The 26,631-nt window shown below is 40.2% G+C and overlaps 1 protein-coding gene and 1 long non-coding RNA gene across 2 annotated transcripts in view; one reads left to right on the top strand and one right to left on the bottom strand.

Annotated features, from left to right (window-relative positions):
* tacr1a (tachykinin receptor 1a) overlaps positions 1-13,955 on the top strand; it is a 53,992-nt gene extending 40,037 nt beyond the window's left edge. The window contains exon 6 of the mRNA XM_034596185.1: positions 13,946-13,955. The gene's annotated coding sequence lies outside the window, so the exon portion shown is untranslated. The remainder of the gene's footprint in view (positions 1-13,945) is intronic.
* Positions 518-23,914, bottom strand: LOC117768096. The gene is made up of 3 exons (XR_004615006.1): positions 23,904-23,914; positions 17,411-17,417; positions 518-2,031 (listed from the first exon to the last, which is right to left on the bottom strand). It is a non-coding gene; the product is annotated as an uncharacterized LOC117768096 (long non-coding RNA).
* Between the last annotated feature and the right edge of the window lie 2,717 nt (positions 23,915-26,631).

Here is a 26,631-nt window from a genome sequence, read left to right as displayed (position 1 = left end):
GTGAGGTCACTTGAACATCATCTGGAATTCTTATTAGGAGGCTTGCTAGAGAAAGTCAGGAGCCTCACTCGGATATTTGCATTCTCACGTACATCCCCAGAGAATGTCAGGAGATTCTTCAGTGATCAGTTCATGTCTGAAAGCAGCTATACTCGCATTATATATTTTGTTGTTATCTCCTAAATGTAATCCGGCCATGCAAGACGCATGTTAGTTTTAGGTTTAATGGGCTTCATAGATGTTTTAGCCTGGACTGACTGTTAGAGTGTAGCTCTCTAATGTGTAGTGATGTGCCTTGCTGATGAGCATGATGTCTGTAAAAGGGCAAGGGGAGCAGAGGAGCAGCTCGCTCTGCTGGGGTCCAGGAAAAGGACAATTAGAAAACAGGGGCTATGGAAGCTCAATGTGACAAATGGTATTTACCCTCCTTCAGTGGTAAACACACACACACACACACACACACACACACACGCAGGAACATATTACCACTGTAAAAAATCTTGGCAGTGGATTTGAATGCAAGCCTGGGTCACAGCATACTTCGTCAAACTGATTTAATACTGTGGCAAATTGTTTTATTTAGTTTCAACAAACTTCAGATGTTCTATCATATCAGTCAAACTTCCTTCACCATATTCAAGATAGTCACTTGCAACATGTTTCAAGCATATTTTTTAAATTCATAAGGGAAGTTAAAGCAGAACATTTTACTACAAATATCCTGTGGTGACATTAATAACTAAATCCACAAGATTTGCATATTTGCTGTGTACATAACAAACACAGTGAGGCAGTATCAGACAAGGACACACGACGATGTGAGAAAGTACGTGTCAGAGTTTATGCATTGGAAATTAATTCTGTGGTCTCACATTATTATCAGGATTCATATGTGAGACAAATCAGACTTGCTTGCCAAATTTCGAGGTTGATATTCTTTGCAGTGTGCATGCACCACACATGCACTCACATATGTAGCACGATCACCTGTTGACACCAATCATTACACACACACACACACACACCACAACATTCATCCGCCTGACGCCCAGTCTATTCTCAGCACACAAAGCCTGTTGTTGTAAATTCCACAGTCAGCTGACATGAAACTGAGGAGCAGAGGTGAAGCAACATGACTTTATTGTATCACTTCATGCAGCACGTACAAGGCTTACCATTACGTTGTCTGGGTGACATGGAAACATAATCAACACTAAATGCACGTGAGGTCAATTTCAGTGCAGAGAGAAAATGAAGGGCACACAACAAACATTAGACTGCATATATAAAATATGAACTTGTCATCTCCTTCATCAACATTCTACTATTTCATCAAGGCTTGAATATAAAAATAATACATCCCGCAGAACTTTTGGAAAATTTATGTCCTGGCCAAGTCATCACTTCAGAAATGACTCGGATGCTGAAATTGCACTACTGGACTTCATGATCATAGATCTCTGGCTTTGATGCAGCAAGCTAGCACATGGTCATACACCAGCTTTAGTGATAGCTCATTGGGCCCTTCATTCAAAAGTAGGTAGATGTGGAGAAGGACATTTTACCACAAAACTTTGTCGTAGATAAGATTATTTATTTACAAATACACATAAGGTTTGACAGTGGTTATGCCCTGAAGCTTCATTAATTTGAATAATGACATATCCCTGGGTTTGCTATGAGAATAGAAACACGATAAGTTAAGGAATACAGTAAGAGCAGGCCCTATAAAAAGAACATTCAAATAAAATAAGTCATTCCATTCCATTCAGTCAGATACAGTGGGGCCAATCTAAACCTGGTGCAACGGGGCCAAGTGCAACTCAAGTGCCTTTGCTTGTTTTATTAGCAAATAGACCCAAGCACCCAAAGGTGTGTGTTCTTTAAATGAGGAGGGGTCTGGTGAAATGTTGGTGCACTTCTATCATGAGCTTTCGTCAGCTGCTTCTTGGGGCATTCAGTCATGGCAGTAATTACTCCTACATAGCCAGATGCACACCTAGTGTACACTCTGTTTGTTACACACAGAGACTCTGCACTGTGACATTGACCATAAGTAGATCAGTTTCCTCTGCAGAGACACGTTCACTCTTACTTCCCCTGAAAATCTGCCATCATGATTTGGTTTATTGGATGTTACGCCCGAAACACACCCATGATTCATTACAGTAAGAAGAGATAAGGTGCCTCTTTATTGGGGGTGGGAAAGATGCAAATCAGCCAAAAATGCCATTCGTTAGTTAAATTATCAAAGTCAATTTCAGCCAATGTGATGAAAAGAAAGATTGTGTAATGTTTTGCAGGAATCAAAACAAAACTCTTGGGTCAGCTTAGTTTGATCTTATTATTTTGTCACTCGCTCCCCTAACTACGCTTTCCAGCTCCTCCTTGTGGATCCTGAGGCTTTCCCAGGTCTGATGGGATATATAGAACCTCCAGTGGGTTCTGGGTCTACCCCAAGGTCTCCTCCTGATTGGACGTGCCCAGTAAACCTCCAACGGAATGTACCCGAAAGGCCTCTTAACTAGATGCCCTACCTGAACTGTCCCCTTTCTACATGAAGGAGCAGATGTTCTACTCCGAGCTCCCTCCTGATGTTTGAACTCCTCATCCTATCTCTATATAGCTAGGCCCGGCCATCCGACAGAGAAAACAGATTTCCGCCGCTTGTATTCGCGACCTCGTTCTTTCAGTCATGACCCTGAGCTTGTGAGCATAGGCGAGGGTTGGAATGCAGATCAACCTGTAAATCAAAAGCTTTGTCTTGCAGCTCAGCCCTTTCTTCACCACAATGGTCTCATACAACGCCCTCGTTCCTACTCACGGCACCTGTCCATATCGTGCTCCATCTTCCCCTCCTTCCTGAACAAGACTCCGAGATACTTAAACTCCTTCACTTGGGGCAGCACCTCACCTCCAACCTGGAGAGAGCAATCCTTTTCCGGCAAAGAACCACGGCCCCAGACTTGGTGCTGACTCTCATCCCAACCACTTGCAAAACTGGCTGCAAACCTCCCCAGTGCGCAGAAGAGGTCACGTCCTGATGTAGCGAACAGAAGCACATCTGTGTTGTTTTCATCACATTGGCAGAAATTCAGGGCCGTAATTTATGGATTCACAGCACTGTGTGTGTCTGTGTGGGTGTGTATATGTGCATGCATGCATGCTTGAATCTGTGTATGTGTGTGTTTGCAACAACATTCCAACAATGGTTTTGGTGTAAAAGTAAACCAATTGTTATGGCCAAGGACATGATTTCCCTACACTTCTCAAAGCGGAAGAAATCTTGATGTTATGAAGGTTTACAAACACGTTTCTGATATGATGAGCAAAAGAAAATTATTATGTAGCATCAGCTGTCTGAACCAGAGAGGAAGTAGAGGAGTAACGCACAATGAACTTACACTCCAAAAATCTATCATCTCATCAGTTATTTAGTTTTAATTTGACTGCTGTACGCTCATGGTTACCAGCAGGGCAGGAATCATCCACCAGTATATTCCCGCATCCGCCCATCACTTGGAGGGGTCAAGTGGAGCAGGTGAACGAGCTGGGGCCCTTAATGAATGTGTAATCAACTTTGTTCAACGAGTGCTCCTTAAATGAACGTACTGCAGGCGCCCGCTCTCGCTGCCTCTCAAACACACACACTCCCGCACACACTCACATAGCCGTCACTGATGAGAGCTGTAGCGATGGAGACATGATGAAATGATGCCAGCTTGTTGCTGAGAAGAGGCGCCAGGCAGGCTGCACAGTGGGGTGAATAGTCTCATCAGCACCATCTCTTCCTGTGTTTCTATCCATCCCTCGCTCTCCAATCATGCTAATTACAGCAAAGAAGAGGAGAGGGCAACCAGGCAAGCATATGCAGAAATGCCTCACACAAACAAGGACATGCACACACAAACATGTGCTTGCAGGACTCATCATTAACTGGGGTGAAGATATAAAGGTTTGTCACATCAGTGTGACTGGTGCATGCTCAAGCCAATTAGCTTTGAGAGTGCCATCCACAACATAGAGTCATTCAACGTCCTTACTTCATGCAGCACTTAGAGAGCACCTCATTCATTAAAATGTGTTATTTACACATAAACAGTAGATGGGGCTTCATCCAGAGTAAACACATCATGTGAGCCACGTTATAAGAATTTCTCAGTGTTAACTCGACTGCAGTTAAAAAAACTGCCTCTGCAACAATGTCAAAATGTGCATTGCTGCAGCCAGGCTCAGTGTAGTTGTTTTGTGAGATTAGTCGACCTACAGTACTCTGTTTTGCTCATCTTGTACAAAAAGACCATCTTTCCACCGCTCCCTTTTGTGAACATCATCATGAACTAGACACTCTGAGCTGAAAAGAGAACTCACCTTTAACGGTGATATCGATATATCTGTATCTGTGTCGTGTTGTGAAATGAATTCACCCATGGAAAGATGTACAGTAACACACCAGGTGGAACTTGTGAATGTGTGTGAAAGTGACTGGACTCTGGGGGAAGACGCAGACTCTGTGCCATGAAGAGACATTTTAAAGTACTAGTGCCTGTTACTATACAAATGGTCAAATACCTCTCTCTGTGTCTGGAAACTAAATACCATTGCTTTTGCTTTATCTGCCATGTGGCTGCGGATGAGCCACTTGTTATTAGTTTAGTCACATCCACTGTTTAATGCTTCTCCTTTAGCCTTGCACTGTGGTCTGCCTTACCACAGCTTTATTGATATTTTCACAGTCAGTGATTCTATAGTGTTGAGGTATTTGCTCTATTTAGTTTTGGATTGAATTGTCTTCAATTAGATATTAAACTTGAAGTTCAAGGATGAGGTAGGCGATGTACTATATGTTTCTTATTATCAACAAATCCATAGACAAAAATTATCCTTTTATTTAACTCAATTCATTCAGGTTGACATGTTGTTTTTTCATTATTTAGAAAAGTTATTTTGGCTTTGCCCTGACTAGTCAGTAGCAAGTTGTGCATTTGCTCCATCATTGTTAATTTCAGTCAAGCTGTGGTAGCTAAAGATAAGATCAGCAAACGCAAATGTCTTTCACAACGATCAAAACCCAAATATCAAATGTTCACCTCTGTAGGTATAGTGACTAAAAGCCAGTTTTTTTTTTCTGAGATGGTGTTCCCAATTTAATTCTGCCTGCTTATCTCTGATTGGTCGACAGCAGAAACAGCCAATAATAGACACAGCATTTCATATTTTGGTGGTCAGGAACCAGGTTAAACGAATCTCAAGACCAAAAACACGTCAGACTCACCATCGAAACGTCACTACGAGCACACACACATATACACACAGTCGTGTCTCCAAAGACATTACATTGACCCTCTTGAGACTTACCCTAACCTTAACCATAGTTACTACCTGCCTAACCTTTACCCTAACCTGACCTAAAAACATGTTTACATGTTAAATTTGAATGATTTACGTGATGGGGACTTGCTTAGTATCCCCATAAGCAACATGAGTAAAAGTTATATCACACACACACACACATAGTAGACTGCTCTTCTAGTGATTATTTTTTTGGATTTGTTGACAACAAGATATATATATATATATATATATATATATATATATATATATATATATATATATATCACAACCTTATTCTTGAAAGTGCCGAGTCGTGGCTGTGAATCAATAGTTTACTTCACAGTTATATCCACACAACACAACTGTCAAGAGCTTGTATTCCTTTGAATGCATAGTTACATAGCTACAATTTCTACTATTACCCCAATATTTAGTTTTTAGTCCCTCAAATACCCTCAACGCTGAGAGTCAGCCTCTTCAGCCCAGTCAGTGTTTCATTTGAAGTCCATTGTGCTTGAATATAGAGCTAAGAGACGTTGCTCAGTGTGTGACAAAAATGCATATGTGATCATATATGTGATATTGTATGGGTATTTTCTGACATAGCCAAGTACGTCAGTCTGAGCACTATATTGTATTGGTGTTATGCGTGCTTCTATCATGCCTGCTTACTGAAAGGGAATTAGGCTGAAATGGCATTTTAAATATCTTTCTCCAAACGTTCTATCAGGCTTTTGTCATTTGAAGAAAAAACCCAGCAGTAAATCTTGTGTATTTTTCTGTGTTTTCTGCTGAGGTGACTGTGTATCTGTTACTGCCTCCATTTGTGGAGTCACATATAATGTACAGTGAGTGTTTTTATCTGTGCTCTTTGCCAAAGTTGAAGTATCAATTTTATTGTCTTCTATTAAAGAAAGAATAATTACAGTATTGATTTGCAAATCACCACATGTAGTTTATCCTCATTTCAGGCAAGAAAAGATGTTCAAATTTGTGTGTGTGTGTGTGTGTGTGTGTGTGTGTGTGTGTGTGTGTGTGTCTGTCTGTCTGTCTGTCTGTCTGTCTGTCTGTCTGTCTCAATTCAAGGGTTGCACCCCTTCTTCCTAGGCCTGAGCAAAGGTGAAACCAAAAGGAGACCGAAGCGCAATGAATCCTGGGATAGATTGGGCTGGCAAGGACCCACCTGTTGGAGACTTTGTTTATTGGGGATTGGAGGGAGCCTTCGAAATGAGACTAGTTGCACCGCTGTGATTCAATCAGTCTACACATGCAGCCTCTGAAGGATGCACGTCCTGAATTGTGATTTTTTTTTAAAAACACTTGAGGTACAGGGAAACAAACATCTGGTACAGGAAGTGCACTGCACAGTCTCAGTAATGTTGAGGAAGATTACACACAACATCAAAAACTCTGTTTACTTTGTAGTTCTGTCTCTCTTTGTGAATCCTGACCTTCAGCACAAGTTCACGGGGATGAGAGAGAGGAGGTTGAGGAAGAAGTAGGAAGGACAGCAGGCTGAGTATGTGTGGGTTTGCATGCATGTGTGCATGTGGTTAAATAGGCAAAAAACAAGAGAGGCTGAGTGTATTCGTTTCAGATAAAAATACATTGTGTGCTGCACACTGTATGCATTGTTAACCACAGCTGAGCTGCCTTGATGGGCCTGACCCTTCTGTCTGTTTTAAGACATCCCGTCATTGTAAATGTCGCCACAGCAATTAAATTTGAACAAGAATTTTTACATAGTCTGTGTAATACGAAATGGAAAAGCAACATTTACATGAAAGTAACTGTTGAAGCCAAGTTGAATGAAAAGCAAATAGAATCAGCACCAATGTCAATCTAAGGTGACGTGTTTGATGACACTCAGTCACAGTCCATGGCATTCATTCATTCTCTTACTGCCTTTTCCTTATTACTAACTTTGCTGTCATTTCAGATCTTACATCCCTCCTGCCCTGCAGTTACCCTGACTTTCTCACCTTTCTTATTCAGCTGTTCCCTGATCAACTCTAGGTGCATGTGCAGCACATGACAGCAGACTCGTCACACCAGGTTTCTGGTATGACTAACTGTATCTCCTCCAATAACAGTAGGACTATTTACTCAATTAAATACCAGGGAACTATGATATGTAGCCGTGCATCTTCCAGTTTTAACAGTAAAAATCTTGTTAAAACAAATGTTCACTAAACAGAAACACTAGATTGCTTTTACTTTGAAACAGTTACAGGAAGTGAACTTATTCGACGGATAGACATTGAAACTCTGGTGAAAGACCATTTTGTTTGTCTATCGTGCTGTGAACAGTGCTCACGCATCCAGAGTGGCCTGGGTGTTACTACAGCTGCTTTAGTTCTGCATTGAACTGTGCCGATCCTCCGTATTTTCTCCAGAGGAGGTCAAATCCATCAATCAAATTTTAATTGTATAGCCCATATTCACAAGTCACATTTTGTCTCATAGGGTTTAAAAAGGTGCAACATCCTCTGCCCTTAACCCTCAACACGAGTGAGGAAAAACTACCGAAAAAAGAGCGAGAGTGCCACATGTGATGGATCCCCTCCCAGGTCGGACTCCTGCCTCTCTGCCAGAGGAGAAGAGGCAGGAGATGACTGAAGCAAAAGAGAAGGAGACGAAGGAGGTCCGGGAGGACGTGAGGGAGGGACACTGTGAGGACCTTGAAAGAACAGAGATACATGCAAGAAAAAAAGTTTGGAGAGTAAGAGGATCAGATGAAAAGAGTCAAAACTGAAAGAGACAAAGGTTTTTGAAAAAGACAGCAGGAAGACATAAGTGGATATGATATAACCCTTCCCTGAGGCTGATTATCACATCTCAGGTGTCCCATCAGTCCGAGTAAGACCTGCAGCTCATGAAAATGCATCCATGATACTCCTCAACTGTCCGTCTTCCCATTTGGTGCCGGGTGTCAGAATGTGGGCGGATTAGGCAGAAACAGGCAAAGGACTGGCTGCCATCACATGGAGGATGAGATGGATGTGTTTGGAATTGAATCTCTTCGACCTCATATGTGTGATGGGGGTCATGGCCAGAACATGTTCTCATGCCAATATACTAAAATAGTCACAGTGCCCCCTAGCAGTGACAGCAAGTACAATGTTTTAAACTTTATCATATGATCCACCTCAAAATTGGATAGCGTCTGTTCTGCTCTTGCCTGTAAAAAAAACAAGCAAATAAAAAAACTAAAAAAAAAAATACAACAACAGAATGGCACTCAGTAGAGTGCTTAAAGTCATCCAGCTCCACTAAATTGCACATACTTATCAATATCAGTCCCCATATCAGTTTTTTCTGGAATATTACTTACAAACAAAACAAACGAATTAAAGGTAGCAGTGAAAACATAACCTTCTTATCTGAGTTTGCAACATCTTGGACCTGCCCATGGATTTGGTCGGGCATTTATGGTGCAGTCTATTTGAAATGGGAAGTCAAAATCCCCAAGTTCCTGAAAACTTGACGTATGCATCGGATTTCTGACACGAAAGGTCCAGAAAACCTCACCAACTTCAGAATCCAAGATGACTGCACTGCATTATAAATACTGTTATCAACTGGTATTGTTTGCAGTCAGTGGAGGTCCTCACAAGACTAGAATGACAAATGTGTGTATAAGCAAATTATGTTTGAGAACATTCAGTATTTATGTGCATTATCCAATTCATTTCAATTTTATTTGTATAGTGCAAAATCATAATACACATTATCTCAAGGCACTTTACATAGAAGGTCGAGACCTTAACATTTTAGAGAAACCCAACAGTTCCCACAATGAGCAGCACTTTGACTTTAACTGGAAGAAACCTCCAGCAGAACCAAACTCAATGTGGGCGGCCATCTGCTGAGACCGGTTGGGGTGAGTGGAGAAAAATAGGGAGGAGAGGGGAGGTGGGTAGAAAAGAGGGGAGAGGAGAGGGGGAGATAAGGGGCAGGGGGAGAGAGAGACCAGGAACAGTTGTGTGACCATCATGTTTCAGCTCTGACAGACTAGTTGTTATACTGAAAACGATAAGTGATATTTATAGATGTAAAGATATTATTAATTAATGTTACCATAGGTCAATACATGTGTTAGTGTGAGCAGTGAATGTGTGTGTGTGTGTGTGTGTGTGTGTGTGTGTGTGTGTGTGTGTGTGTGTGAGAGAGAGAGAGAGAAAGAGCTGTGGCAGGTGGTGGAGAGCTGAGTGGGTTCCTGAGATACCGAAGGACTATCATTTCATTTCACTGTCAGGTGCATCGCTGATTTGCACATCGAGGACATAATCGCACAGAGGCCAGGAGTACCACCATCCCCAACACTCCTCTACACACACACACACACACACACACACACACACATACTGGGGGGTAACAATAATATATTTTCAGCCAACTAGTGCTGTCCACCTCCGACATGATGCAGTTTTCCTTTTTCCTGAACCCTGGACTGTGGTATAGCTGCACTTGACCTGAAGACAGGGGGTCTATGTATAGACTATATACGGTTTATGGAAGAACATAACCTGCATATGAATGTTTTGTTGGGATCTCAGCCGCCTGACTCAAGGTTTCTTTTTAAATTCTGCGACGGTTCAAACAGTAAAACAGCTCCAAATCCCGACAATCTCACCTGCGTAAAGTTTGGTTCTGTGATGACTTGCAAAGACACTGTGGACCATACATAACTTTATGTCCTGTTTTAATTTAGTTAAGTCTTCATGCATTTCAGTTATTTCTACTTCCAGTGTTTGTTCAGTTTCTCGCCATTTGTTTCTGTTCACTGGTTTTCAATTATCCTATCAGACATCTTTGTCTTTATATCTTCTGTGTTTTGCATCCTGTTTGCCAGATTGCCTTTGTTTTACCAATAGACTAGCTTTCCAGGCATTTTTGTATTTTCTAAGCATTTCCTTGTGTATTACCTGTGCCTTATCCTCTGAGTTCCTCTGAGAATTTACTTTGTTCTGTGTGAACCTTGCGATAGCATCCCAGACTTGAATTCAAACTCTTCCGTCCCACTGGATGAGACATACAGGAACCCTGAGGCGTCTTCTGTGATGTAGCTGTGATGTCACCAAGGTGATAAGAGCAAAGCTCCTGCTTTTTGATAATAATTAATGCCTATGACTGTTGATACATTAATAATTTATGACTATTAATAGTAATTCCCAACTCATTAATAATCTTTTCAATAGTCAAACATAAGCAGACCAGACCCGCTAGTTGTCGAGACATTTCCCTAAAAACTAAAATGTAAACCTGCTGTTTGACTTGCATTAAAAGTCAGGGGGTCTCAAAAATCATTGGAGACCAGTAACAGGAATTAACCCGGGGCTACACCTGCATTTGATGTTATTCTAATCAATACTTTTTGAGATATCTGAGTCTGGACTGAAGTGATGGACGGACTGACATTCTCATCCACAGAAAAATATTGGTAATGTGGCCAAAAATATGAACATGGATTTTGAAATGTTCTATTTCTACAAGTAACATGAACCTGATTAGAGTTTGAATGCATGTCCTCCTCCAGTATATTCTTAAGATTGTTTTAATTACATTTTTTCCCAAAAAGCTAAATACCTTTAGTTCCCCACAGAATTTCTGTTTGTGACAAAGCAGGATAATCCTAATGTGATTTTTATCTGCAAACAGAGCACAAGAAACTACAGAGCGTCTCACTCGGACATTTGCATTCACACATGCTTGACAACAACTGAGACTTTAGTGGCAGCTGTTCTGGCTTTGGTTTGGGCTCAGTTTACTCAGCTTCAGTGTGGCCATCTCTCCAATGAATTCCCTCTCTTATTTGTCATGACTAAGTGTAGTGTACAAACTGTCTCACACTCAGAGACACTGCTGAGACATTTGTGATTAACACTGGGGTACAGCGGAGGCGAGCACGAAATGTGGTTCAAAGGCAAAATATATATATCTATTTTTTAAGCTGAGTAAAAATGTTTTGCGATGGAAACTTATAGTCATCATATATATATTTTTAACCAGTTCAAGAATATTTCATCTCCCAGTTGAAGTGAAAAATTGTTTTCACATATATGCAATACCTCTTGAATCGGGCTAAGGCTCATACATAATACTCAGTATTGCTTTGCTGTAAATGAATAGTTCAACATTTTGGATAAACATGAAACTTTTTTTTCAGTCAGTCATCTCATTTTAGCATTAAGACAAGAAACAAGGCTTTAGCCTTCTTAATATAACGTGTTGAATCAACATCATGACTATGATGATCGGGACTCTTGGTTGGACACAGCCAGGCTAACTGTTTTTGACCTTTTCCACAAAAAGTACCCATAACTTTTGGTCCCAGGAACTTGTTTTCTTTAAGTAACTACAATATTCAATGTTCTAAAGACCAGGGGAGATCAGGCAAATTAGTCTGTTGTTGTATGAACAGCTATTGGCTACAACAAGCCGCTCAACTCCGGTCCACCAGGTGATGGTAATGCACATGTTCACCACAAAATGAATTCATTAAATTCTTAAATGGAATGAACATAAAAAGCATGAATTCTATGATGGTAGATATCTAAGAGGCGCTGGTGATTTCCCTGTGAACACAATCACAACACTATCATGTAAACCTGATGCACAGTGACTGTGGCCATATCATGGCCATATTCACAGCGAGAGCGGTGGGCCACTGATTTGGACAGAGAGAAAGAGATTAAATGGCGGACTGCCACAGTTAAGGGTATTAATTGGTAACACTGTGTACGCATGGAGCAACACTACAAAAACAGTACACATGGAGATTCAAATTGTGCTGCTGTTGATCCTAAAAAAATTATGAACAAAAGTAACAAAGTGTATTTAAAGCACCTGAAATACTATTTTAGGAGTTACTGCAGAAATTGACCTTCTGAAATAAAAAGCGACCAACCAGGTATCTTGAATGATGCAACCCTCACCCCTAAGGTTCTTGTACATTAGTAAAGTACTACCCCCCAAGCAGTGACATTTTATGGTGTAAAAAGATTTTATTTAGACCCTGGTCCCTGCAGGAGAAACACAGTAAGGAGGCAATGCAAAAAGTTTCTGCAAAGGTTCATATTGTTTCTGGAGAAAGTTCCTGCCACCGAAAGACTTTAGCTAGCGAGGCTAAGATAAACAAATTATCTGTAATTGTTGAATCTTATCTAATCAGGAGAGTGTCATAAGTGCATTTTCCAACATGTGGGGCTAAATTTAAATTCAGCTCTTGCATTTGATGTGAGTGCCATCTTACTAAGAGTATATCCTGACGATCTATTGTTAATTGCACAAGAAACCCATCAAATACCTCATTATTGAAACAGTTGTACAAATTATATCATCCACAATTAAAGCTGGTAAAGGAATGTGGCAAACAGTAGCTGTCCCCTTGATACAATTATAAATTCATAAAACTACAGTGACTGAAGCCAAGCCAATTAAATTAATCAAGAGCTTTCAGTGAATTAATGGAAATGCATCGTGCCTGCTGACAGTTACTACTGTGACTAATGCAACCCAGCACTCAACTACAGTGAAACTGCCTGAGAGGAGGTGATCTCCTGCTGCTGCCCGAGACCACAACTCTCATATTTTGTTGATTTTTTGTTCATTTGCATTGTAAATCCATACTGTGCTTGACGACATGAGGGAAATGAACAGGCCTGGGTTTATCAAGCCAGTTGCAGATATTAGGTGCTCAGCAGAAGTTTATCTGTGACTGTGTGGTTTTATCTGCTTGTTCATTTGCATGTGATACATTTTACAATGCAGAATGCTTATGTATATTTGAATGAATGATTGTAAATCTAGTGCAACAACCGGGAAGTTAATTGGAAAGAAATTTGGTGACTATGCATGAATTGGTATATTATATCATTTTATATTATTTGTTACTATCCTTATTTGATACTAGACTACTAGTGCTGGTGATAATAACAACTTTATAATGTTTTAATCACAATGAAAGTCATGGACATTGAGCTTTACACCTGTATAACCAAGAGCACTGAAGGAGAAACTGTCGAGCAGTCACATAAATAAGGCTACATTCATGCTACTACAACTCTTACCACTACTTCTATATTTTCGTTTGAGGATGGCATTTTCAAAATAAAATGTTCTCTCTCCACACAAGCGTTTCAGATCTAAATCTCTTTGAATCCCAGCTCATACTAACACTGAAAATGCAGATCTCGTGACCATTAAAGTACACTGGGCCCACAATTTGGAAGTTAATTTCGTAAAGACTAGGGCTACGAAGAATGCAGCAATGGCAAAAAGTACAATGCTAAATTTAACTTCCCAACAGCTGTTAGGAAAGATAACAGGGTCAGCAATGCTCGTAAGTCATGCCGGGTTGTTCTGGAAGGGGGTAATGTGATAGGAATGTGACGACTCAGCGAAGGCTACATCGTAACTGAAAAGACAGAATTAGCAAGCGGTTGTGAGTGTCTACGTCATCTTTTCCAAACATCTCTCTTTCTGCCCACCCAGACTAAAACACAGCCCTGGAGTTTTTTCAAAGGGGGCCAGCAGCGCTCCAAAATATCTCAGTTTTGCAATTCCGGAGTAGTGTGGAAGGCAGGTGTATATGGATGTAGCCTAAAAGTCCATTCAGATTTCTGACTTAATTCGTATTCATTATTTGATTCATATATATACAGTATATTAAATCTCCCTCTCACCCTCCTTTGGGGGGGGGGGGGGGGGGGTATTGTCTTCCTCAAACTCGGGTCCTCTACCAGAGGCCTGGGAGTTTGAGGGTTCTGCGCAGTATCTTAGCTGTTCCAAGGGCTGCTCTCTTCTGGACTGAGGCTTCAGATGTTGCACCCGGGATCTGTTGGAGCCACTCTCCCAGTTTGGGGGTCACAGCCCCCAGTGCTCATATTACCACAAGGATCACATTAGTCTTGACCTTCCACATTTCTTCCAGCTGTTCTTTCAACCCTTGGTACTTCTCAATCTTTTCGTGTTCATTCTTTCTGATGTTGATGTTAGCCAGTATTGCCACATCTACTATTACCGCCTTCTTCTGCTGTTTGTTTATATATATACTGTATATGTGGCTCAGAGAGCACATCTGGGTGAACCAGGAAGAGTTGATTGGCACAGCTGAGATTAGTTGGCCAATTAACTCTCCCTGGATTCCTAAGGCAGCAGCAGAGCTGCCACAGAAGAGAGGGAGAAGGAGAGACACCAGGAGGAACACGAGGAGAGACACTGACAGACACATGGCAAAGAGCATGAGAAGATATATATGGATATACATATATATATATATATATCTCACAACAACAATATTTTACTCACCGGCCACTTTATTAGGCACACCTGTTCAATTGCTTATTAACAAAAATAGCTAATCAGCCAATCACATGGCAGCAACTCAATGCATTTAGGCATCTAGACGTGGTGAAGACGACTTGCTGAAGTTCAAACCGAGCATCAGAATGGGGAAGAAAGGGGATTTAAGTGACTTTGAACGTGGCATGGTTGTTGGTGCCAGACGGGCTGGTCTGAGTATTTCAAAAACTGCTGATCTACTGGGATTTCCACGCACAACCATCTCTAGGGTTTACAGAGAATGGTCCGAAAAAGAGAAAATATCCAGTGAACGGCAGTTGTGTGGACGATGATGTCAGAGGTCAGAGGAGAATGGCAGAGTGGTTTGAGATGATAGAAAGGCAACAGTAACTCAAATAACCACTTGTTACAACCAAGGTATGCAGAATACCATCTCTGAACGCACAACACGTCGAACCTTGAAGCAGATGGGCTACAGCAGCAGAAGACCACACTGGGTGCCACTCCTGTCAGCTAAGAACAGGAAACTGAGGCTACAATTCGCACAGGCTCACCAAAATTGGACAATAGAAGATTGGAAAAACGTTGCCTGGTCTGATGAGTCTCGATTTCAGATGCGACATTCAGATGTTAGGGTCAGAATTTGGCGTAAACAACATGAAAGCATGGATCCATTCTGCCTTGTATCCATCCTGCCTTGTATCAACGGTTCAGACTGGTGGTGGTGGTGTAATGGTGTGGGGGATATTTTCTTGGCACACTTTGGGCCCCTTAGTACCAATTGAGCATCGTTTAAACGCCACGCCTTGTTGAATCTATGCTACGAAGAATTAAGGCAGTTCTGAAGGCAAAAGGGGGTCCAACCCGGTACTAGCAAGGTGTACCTAATAAAGTGGCCGGTGAGTGTATGTATGTATATATATACAACAAATAATGAATCTGACAAGCTGATTCTATAGTTTTCATCACATCGTGTTGAACTCCTGTCAGACACACAGGTGTATGATTCTGAGTCATCAGTCTCAGCATCACAGTCCAAGCATCACATCGACTAATAGACACCTTTGGATCTTCACCCAATCTGACACGGCACCTAGAAACACACAGGCGTTCTTGTAGCAAGAAACCGCCTTGATCTAACACTGTGGCTGTGTTTGATGTAGATGTGTTGAACTCCATTGAAGTAGCATATTTCCGAGGTTTTCATGTTGTTTCAAAGGATGGTCATTGCAACACAAGAGTTATGTTCCTTTGCTATCACTCTGATCTTTCAAAGTAAACTGCATTAGGGCTTTGCTTTGTTTTTTTTCTTCTTCAAGCAATCTCTGAATCTGAATTTAGAGGGAAAACTGTGAATATATGATAAGTCAAGGGCTTTTACTTTGAAATTCTAGATCAGATTGTGCTGATATTGTCAGAGTGAGACTCTGAGGTGGTGAACTGGGATTGTGAAGTGAAATAAGTCTGTGGAAACAGATATTTTGTTGCTTTAATTTAAGGTTTTCCTCATTATACAGTTTATTGATTCATTTGTATTATTCATCATTACTTCGTTCAGTTCAATTAATTAGTGTTTTTTAATTAATAAATAAATGTATTCATTCATTCATTTGTTATCTTAGTAATTAATTCATGCATTCACAGACTGAACAAATGTGATCATTTACAGGAAGGTCTTATTTTTGTACTGCTGTACAGTGTGAGTGTCTGGTCCCTTCCTGGCGAAAATGTCGCTTATCTGCTGCATCTGAGGCAAGAGCCTTGTAAGTCACCTGTGACTTGTTACAACACCATCAGAAGCGGGTGCACTGCTGCTACAACGATTTCAGATAGCAGAGCTGTCATATCTTTGGCTGATATCTGTGTTGAGGAGAGACACCAGGTCCGACGTGATGTGCAGTCTGCCACTGTGCTCAGACATGGATAACTGCGTCAGCTACTTGCTTGCTGTGTCAGCTTAGATGCTACTGTTCTACTCTGAGTTGAGTGCAGTGAATGTGTTTTTAACATTTTTAGCATTGACAGTCAGACCCCAAAAACTGCGAGCATGAATATGTAATTTAGTTCAGGACACGTTTTCAAGACATAATATTACAACTGCTATGATGACTCTGATCTGAAGTTGCTGGTCTCTTCTCTCTCAGCTTGTCAACAACTGCTCGTGTGTGCAGCTGTGTGCAAACAGTGTATGTTTAGTTGCATAGTTGTTGCAATATATTTGTTGTGTAAACTCAAACACATAAAGTTCCCGAAACTTTCTTTATTCCCTGAAGCCCGACATTGGCATTGTGGTACTGCTCTGTGTGTATTTGAGTTATGATCAGTCCATATTTGCCAATTATGTCAACCCCGAGACAACCAATCACAAAAACCTGTCCTCTCTGACAGCAACGAATGTCAGACAACTGGACCATGTCACTATTTCAAAGACAGGAGGGATTTCACGAATGAGAGGGGAGACTTCAATGAGGTTCTCAAAAACCTGACAGTAAGTGGCCAAGACGAGGTGGTGCTGACTCCCTGACATCCAGTCAGATTGATCAATGAGCCCACAAAATAAAAACATGAACAAAAAGTTCAGTGGACCATAACTTTCTATAAACCAAACCACATCAAAGCTCCCCTGCTCCTAGTATTTTTAAACAAAGTTCCTAGTATGAATCGCGAAATCAATTTGTCATGGTTACACATACACTCTCTGCATTTCATGTTTCATGTCACTTCCTGTTTCACTTTGATACTCACGTTTGTCTCTGTTCTCTTAGGTAACTTCACTCCTGCCCTTGTGTGTCTCACGGATTACCTTCCCCTCCCTAATGTGTTTCACCTGTGTAGTTAACCTCATTTCTGTTTAGTATATATGGCCTGCGTCTCCCCCTGTCCTGTGCCAGTTCGTCTTGTACATAGAGTTCTAGCGATATATCCACGTCTAGTCTTGTCTTGTCTTCTGCTTTTGACCACGTTTTTGTATTTACCGATCTTGCCTTAGCCTCACGTCTTTTGGATACCTCTGCCTTGTCTTTTTGCCTTCCGTGTACCGAACCCTGAATTGGAATAAAAGACCACTGTTTTTGGAAACTGGACATTGCATCAGAGTTGTGCTTTTGGGTTCTCAGTTCATGTACTCAGCCTTAACAGTATTTCCCTACTAATAGGCATACAAAATTAAGAGGCTGTCAGGCTGGCAAAATGTCGGCTGCCCAGAATTAAGGAAGGATCTGACTCCAAATAGGTGCATTCCGTAGAAAGTGAGCCAGTGAGCCACTAACATCGACCAGTCTCAAGTCTTTTCTCATCTCAAATAAATTACAGTACTGTTTGATGAAAACATATGGGTGATGGGTTCGGGTATATATGGGAAAACACACACCTGTTTATAACAAACAACGTTTATCCTTTGCTAGAAGGGTAAGCTTTAAAAAAAAAATTAAGAGTATACACACTTCTCCAGCACCACAACACCACTTTTTTACCTTCACCCTGTTCTCCTGTGTGTTCTCTACTCCTGAGTCTCAATCTCCTGCCAGTGTCACACTGGTGAAAGACACAGGACAGACAGAATATAGTTTATTTAATCTCAAAGACATGCAGCAAATCAAAACTTAGTTTTTCCAACTGTGCCCAGTTTGTGAACTTAACCTTACATGTTTAACTATAAAGCTGAAGTGGTGGGATTTTCTTTTCGTTTCTCTAGGATGCAGAACATTTTTACTTTTCAGCTGTATGTGATTCTGCTGTTGGCTGGAAATCTGCACCACTATTTCCTCTCTCATCATTACATTTAAGTGGAAATTCCTTCACTAGTAAAGGGGCCATCTCTTGAAACAAACGCACCTTTCTAGTAGATTTGAAATTGTCTTGGAAATTGGAACCGTATATCCACAGAAGACTAAGAGAAATGTTGTAGGCTAAAATTCCCTTTTGCTCTAAAGCAGAAAATACTGCATTGTTAGTTGTCCCAGCTCGGCAGCTGCAGTTCTGGTTACTTTCCATAGGGACTCCACTGTGGTCATGTGTTTATGAATGGAATTAGGATCCAAGGCTTGCGTCCATTTTACAGTTGCCATTTATGAGCATTTTTTGTTTTTTGCCTCAGCTTTTGTTCATTTACAAGTTTCATTCACTCATCGCAGAGTCCTCTTGTAGTAAGGAAGGATCAGCCCAAACGTGAAGGAAATGGAAGCAAGTTAAACTTCCAAATATGGTTTGTGAGCCGGGTTGATTCACAGAAGAGACCACAGACTAAACGTGATGACGCCGCCGCTCCACCTGCTTCTTCTGCTCCTCCTGTATACGGCAAGTGAAGAGATCGACAAGATTGCAGGAGTCTCAGGTGAGAATGATTAATATGGTTTATAAACAAGTTATATTTTGACAATCAATATACAATTCATGTTGTTTGATGCATTAGCCATCAGCTGGTTTCACGCAGTTCCATTACCGTTCATTTGGTGCATTTTAAAATCAATGCTTTCCAAATAGACAGCCTAATGATAATGAAGCTAACACTGTAACACCTATGCCTAATGTAACAAGTAAGGCAACTTTATTTATAAAGCACCTTTCATACACAGAGGTAGATGCAGAGTGGTGTACAGGAACATACAAAAACACAGATTAGAAATATATGGAAAAATGTTTTTACCTGAAAACATGGTTTAAAACAATTTTTAAGCACAATGAAAGATATATATGATATAATAAAAGAGTAGAAGAGCTAAAATAAACAAAATTGATAAATCTATATCTAAATAAAAATTAATATTGAAAGGAAAAAACTGTAGCGTAGGAAAACACTTTCCATTCCATGAACTTACAAGCTGCAATGCATGTGAATTTCTTGAATGTTTTATTAATCACCTCTTTATCCCATTTTTCTTCACAGTGAGAAACGACTGACTGCCCATTACTAGGAAAAGCATTTAAGTGAGGAAGCGTGGCAAAAGCTGGAGGACGACAAGGTCACACTGAAGAGTCAACAGTTTTTAAAAGACTTTGACCCCCCTAATTTTCTCTGTCTCTCCAATTCTTGGTCGCTCATTTTTTGGACAACTTGTTAACTTTTCTGTTCCTTTTGTTTTCATTTTAATGTACATATTTTAAACATTGGAGAATTTTCTCTCCCACCACTCACAGGTTGAGGACGCTGAACCACGAGTGCAAAATGAGCACAACATTATATTTTGATGATATTGACGATGTTTAAAATATAATGTGTTTTTCCAACTGTCAGTGTCACTGCAAAAGCCCACTGCTCTGAAAGTACACACTGGGGTTGGATCTCAGTGACTGCCAGCTTTACTACTTTCAGGGCCCTGTTAACATGTTGCTCCATTTAACAAATAATGCATGAGTCAATTCATGTTTATTTCAGAGTAGTAGCCTGGTCGTAGTAATTACTGTCCAATGCAGACCTCAATCATAAAGTCTTCACAGTCAGGTGAGGACGGTGAGCTGCTCAGTAGGCAGGGAGCAGAGAGACTAACGGCCATCTTCTGCATTGGAAAATCAATTTCAAAAGGGAGAATACTTTCTTCAGTGTTGCTGGAGGAGCCCAGATTTCAATTTTGCATGTTTCCTGTCTGATGATATATCACAAAATGTACAATAAATATGTTTCATATTTGCCATATATGTTTCATATTTGCCATGGTTTGGGTGTTAGACTTCTCTTTTCTTATACAAAGTGTTTTCAGGTTGTGTTTTTTCTTTGTGATATAAAATCTACTTGATATACTTCATTGAGCGTCTTTTCATCTATTCATTGCTGGTGTTTAAGTGATGCCATTTTGTGTCATTCACTTTAGAACCTCAATCCATTTTACCATTTGATTTGTGGTTCTATCATTTTTCATTGTTGAAAGAAATGAGGGCATCTGTAACGTGGCATGCCAGAGAAAAGTTTTTTATTTACTCAAATTAAACGTATAACCTACATTTGGATGTTAATAATTATAAAATATATTTGTAACATTTGGGCGAATAAGCTCAATAGCTTTTCCTCAGTATTTCTTCTTACTAATTGCTAGAAATACCAGTATTTTTCGAATTGTTAAAATGAGCCTCTTGTTTGGCTAGGTTTGTTAGTTCCTTGATAAGATATATAAGACCAAACAAACACATAGAATACGTTTTCTAGGTGTTATCAAGAGATGAATATGTTGTCCTTTACGTCTTTGCTTAATAGTTACTAAAAATTTCAATCTATTTTTCATGTACTATATAGTCTGTTGTCTTCCTCAGCCACAGCAGGGTGGATTGGAGTGGGCACGGTTTGGACTCTGCAGCCGTGTCGCTCACATATAATATGAGTGTGCGTCGTGTGTAGTAGGCGTGTTGTGTAGTGGGCGTGGTTTGTACTGCAAGGCCACAACTGGATATACTTGCAGCTCAGTAACACACACAGGATGTACTACTGACAATACTTCTGTGCTGGCACCTATTTGTAATCAGAGGTGGCAAAGAACATTATAACACCTCAAAGTACTTCAAAGTAAGTCACACACACACACACATTCATACAGCACTTTTATATGCAGTTCTTTATACACACCTATACTGTATAAACAGCCATCAGAGGCAATGTGGGGTTCAATATCTTGCCCAAGGACACTTGGGCAAGATATTGTGCAGAAAAGAAAACCCATTGTGCAGAAAAGAAAACCCATTGAAATACACTTACTTTGTCCTATTGCTCCCTCCAGTTCTACTTTCTCTGACACACACACGCACGCACACGCACACGCAAAACCACTCACATTCATGAAATAACATACATATGCACAGTCACTCTTGAAGATGCAGGCCACAGCTGACGTCAGTGACCTTTAACTCGTACATCAAACAGCTACAAAGAGACACAACACCAGGCTTAAAACAAAAAGACCCTCAAAACTAACAGAGAGAGAAAGGAAGAGACATGGGCCTTTAACCTGTTTGTGTTCATGGTTCATTATCTGCCTTTGAGTGTCGGCTATTTAGAGTCACAAACAGCAGTTTTTTATCAATATTATTTCATAGTATGATATACTTTGCCTGTCTGCTGTTTAGTTACGGGCAGGTACATTACAGTGGGTTTGTGATGCTTTTTTTTTTCTCCACTAAAAGCAGCCGCCTGTTGCAACTGGAAACAACAATGATGAGAGCAGAGAGAGGCTGAACCAAAACAATGAGCTGACGTGTGCACGTCACAGAGCTGAGAGGAGATGTAGCCTCATCACTACATACAGCGTATGGCAGTTTTCAGACATGAGAATTGGGTCCGAACTCTCTGCGGAGTTTGTCTTTCACACATTCACAACGCCGCAGGAGGTTCCCAGGTCAGACGCATTCACAACAACACAGAAGTCTCTGGAGCGTTCAGCTGAGGGGTGGTGCAGCTGGCAGAGGCAGGGTGTAACGTATTCATTCTGCCGCAGAGATCACATGTTTTTGTTTACAGCACATCGACACCGGTGTGCTGTAAATATGGCACCGCGTTTTCATCCAGAGATATTTGTTTCTCTTTCTTTTCTTTGGGTTTGTTGCTTTCGGGTAACAGCAGAATAGAAAGAAAAAATGATCTTTCAGCTCAGTTTCCATGCCTGTCTCTTAAATATGTCTGGAACATTACTGTTTGCAACACTTCCTGTAGCCTACCCGTTTCTAGATAAAAGCACTCCAATGTTTCTGTTGATTGAATCCATTCATTTACTGTGAAATGTTTGCAGCAGCGGAACATGCACGGCTTCATGCTGTATTTACTGGTATTTATTTGAGTACCTAGGACTACATTTATATAAAATACAGGAGGTATACCAGAATCCTCAGAAAAGCTGTAGTTATATTCAAAGTTAATGTAAAGAACTTCAGGTGATGGGTAGTAGTCTTTCTTTCTCTCTCTCTCTCTCATCTCTCTCTCTCTTTTGTCTCTCGCTAGCTCTCTCTATCTCCCTCTCTCCCTCTTTCACTCTCTCTCACACACACACACACACACATTTGGCCCTTTTCAAAGCAAACCCTGTGTAAAAACATAACGTTGACAGTAGCAGACCCACAGCCAGTGTGAACAACTGACAATAACAACACACAGCAGAACTTCTCTTTGAGAGAAAAGGTTGGTTTTGTCACCAAAGCTAAAAAATAAATTGTAAATATAAGGGGTTTTGTATATATTACATGTTTTTTATCATAAAATATTGTGGCGGGTTTGTATTTAAACACTTGATTTGCATCCCACATGTTGCAATACAGCAAGTGGGTTGGTTTGTTAAACATGATTGAGAACACCGTCAACATGAACAGTGACTGTACCACATCACAGACACCACACCTCAGTCATGGTGGTTGCATTCATCAGTAAACTTAACTGAACTTAAAACTATCCCAAACATCAAAACATAAAAACCACATCAACCAAATCAGAACATTAACACAATATCGCCAAAATAGCAGCCAAAACAGATATTTCACCAGAACCATGAGCCTTTGCAACCTGCTGTCCAATCAAAGCAACTGGTGTACCAATCACTTCAATGTTATTGTAGCTTAATTTATCCATATTTATCATACTGCAATGTTCTACGGGCAAGTACTTTTTTCAATATATGTGTACAAAATATTCCTCCTGCAGAAACGGTTTATTGGACTAGCAGCTTTTCACCTCCTGCACCCCTCAAGTGCACTTGCCGGCTATATTTACATTAACATATTTCAAATCTGTACATTTGTTTTCACAGTGAAATATAGAAACTCAGACTTATCTCATTGCTTTAAATACTGTTTCGGGAACAAGTAACAGTTCCATAAATATCAAAGTAGACAGGCTTCATCTACCGATCTATAAAACATCTCGTGGTCAATTTTCTATTAAATATCGTGGAGTTGTCCAACGGAAAGAAAACTTACATTTACTAAGTTCTGTTGTGTTGCTGTTTATGTACAAAAAGAGACTTGCAAATGCTTGGCTGTTTAAACATTTGATTTGCAGTTATTCATATATATAAACATATTCCTTCCACTCTATTTTTTTCTCTCATACAAATATCTGTCCAATTTTCTCTTTTATACTAATATACATCATGTATTGCAGATTTTGTATGTTATATATATATTTGTATGCGATGTATGTTTATAATATAACTGGTTTATAACACACCCCACACATATTTTCAAGATTAAATTTATGTAGTTTTGTTGTGTGAATTAAACTAAACAAAAACAAAATAGTTTGTTGAAGTGCTTTTTAAATATCTTAAAAATAAATATGTCAAATCAGTGCTGACTATTTCAGTTTTCACCAAGACCACCATCATTCCACCCAAACCCAACCCAGTGCTTTGAATTGCCTAAAGGTGAAAATAAAATAAAAAGCAGATATTTCGTGGAAAGCAAATTAAAAACATCCACTTTTTAAAGATAAACTCTGTATGAGCATTCTGTGTTTGGCATTTAACTGCCTGCAGCCACGTTCAGTATAAATGTTTCATAGCGATGTTGATTAAAACAAAATGGGAATGCAAATGAGTTCTGTGATAAGCCGAGAGCAGCCGGTTTGTGTTTTGAAGGTATTTGATCTAAGACATACGAATTCACTTGTTGCAGGTGGCTCCATTTTCTCTCCATTGTCCATGTGTGACAAGCCCTTTTCCGATTAAATGAGATTGCACCTCCACCTGCACCTCCCACCTCCACATCCCAACTCTATTATACATTAAAAAACAGTCAAGTATGGAGAAGCTTCTGGCAGATGGGGAAATGAAGGGGGTGTTGCTTGGGGAGCGGGTGGAGCTGAGGTTTCATTATTCATTTTACAAAAACATTTCTTTCATTGTTTGGGAATTACACTGCCAGCTGCCAGAACAGATGATTTATCAGCCGGGCTAAAATGTTAAACAAACAGAATGCTGATTATCTCCTGTTATAAATATTTTTACATTGGCCTTGGAACAGGCAGTTGGCCACGCTGCTGAAAACATGCTAATGTGAGCAGGAAGCAGTCCAACAGTAAATATTTTCAAATATTTGAAACATAATTTCTCCTTTTTGAGTTTTATGCCTGGTAGCTGCTACACACGACTTTTCAAAATGAGAATACACACTCAAGCCACCAACACATTAAGCCAGACATAAGGCATACACTGCAGTAAGATTACTTCAAAATGACTAAACCCACCATGCTGCCAAACCGGTGCACTGTATATAAAGAACTAGCACCGTGCCCGTTCTGAACCTCAAGAATATCTGTTTGGATTACAGCAAAAAAAAAATTACATTGTGCTTGAAGAAAAATTGCTTCAGAAAAAGTGATCCAGTGAATGTTGCTGACATGCCGGAGATCAACTCCTGCAACACCAGTGAATGTCTGTGTCAGTCCAATAAGGTGAAATAAAAATAATTAAATTATCAAAATGATTGGCTGTGATTTTGACATTTTGATTTTGACATTTTATCTGAGGATGTAGAAGAAGACATGTTCCACTCAGTCCACAGACTGGAGGCACACTGCCCCGCCCCCACTGACTGCTAAAGAGAGTCGAAAACCCAAAGAGAAGCAAAGACACCAGAGTGAAAAGCACAGGGAAGGATTGTAAATGTGTCTATTTGGTGGTTACATTACAAAAACACAAGACTGGAAGAGACATAGAGGAGAGGCTCACTCTCCAGCATCGTTCGGCAAACTCATCAGTTATTTCTCATCATTCCTTGTAAAAATGAAGCAAAGGACAAACAACAACGCTGTGTTGCCAGATTAAATATGTTTTTCTCTTCTGTAATAGGAAATACCCTAAAGTACACAATGCTGGTGATAATGCTGACTATTTGTGACCTGTTTGTATTTGCTCACACTTTTTCCAATTTGTTCCACTTTCAGTTTTGTCTCTTCCAGTCGAAAAAAGATAAATCTTTCTTGCAAACGTCCACTGGCAGCTCGCAGCTAGCCATACTAGCTTAGTATGCAGTGCAGCAGCTGATTCTGTATTGGAAAAATGTCAAGAGCTGTCTTGCCAACTTATAATTATGTTACTAAGATTTTAAGTGGGTTGGTCTGGAATCTGATTCATCAGCCAACTTGACCAATCTTTCTACGCAACACCTTCTAACCTCCGCTTAAAACACAAAATAACAGAGTCTGAACTTTGTTGCCGAAAAACACAAGGTCAATAGCCTTAGTCTTTTAGTATAGTATAAATGTATGTAGCGGGCTAACATTATACATATTTCCTGAAAGTAAGAATTGTGTTGCCGTTAGTTTAGAATGAGGCCCTTGTAGCTTCATAGGGAGTCCTCTTCCATGGATGCACCACCATGTTTCTACAGTAGCCCAGAATGGACAAACCAAACACAGGCTGCAGAAAAAGGGCCTTACACATTGTCATGCCACCTGCAGGCCACTGTAGGTTCTCTTGTATGCGTGGAAGGGGAGGGGTGAGGGGAAGGGTATTTAGTCAGCTGCAATATGCAACTTCACCACTTTACGCCACTAAATCCTATACATTGAACCTATAAGTAGCCTACCTTATTGCAGGGTTTGTACAATTAAAAAAAAAAATGTATATGAATCATTAGATTATCATTTACACTGTTATTACTACTTCTACTGCTGTTGTTTTGAATCACCTAATGCCTATATGCATGTTGGGATTAATGTAGTTAAAGAATGTGAAGAGATTATGTTGAGTGAAACTAGATGCTCTGTTCTATCACAGCAGAGGCCTGTTATATATAATATAATATTTCTTTTGCATGTGGTCAGTTCACGTTAATGTAACTGGTTGATGGGAGGTTGTTTGGGGGAGATGGTCAATAATGTTCTTGTCTTTTGTCTCTTATCTCTTCATGCTATCAGTTTTTTGTCTCCTGCATTGCATGTCATTTATTTTATGTACTATTGATGTTTTACCGGTTCTCTTTTGCAGCATGTCAGTCAGAAACATTGAATAGTCCTTTAAACCCTAATCACATTCATCAGCATTATCATACACTGGCTGGGTACAGCGACTCAAATCTACA

The sequence above is a fragment of the Hippoglossus hippoglossus genome, chromosome 9, assembly GCF_009819705.1.
Source record: "Hippoglossus hippoglossus isolate fHipHip1 chromosome 9, fHipHip1.pri, whole genome shotgun sequence".
Taxonomy (NCBI): domain Eukaryota; kingdom Metazoa; phylum Chordata; class Actinopteri; order Pleuronectiformes; family Pleuronectidae; genus Hippoglossus; species Hippoglossus hippoglossus.
Note: the sequence above shows the minus strand (reverse complement) of the source record. Positions and strands in the feature narration are given on the sequence as shown.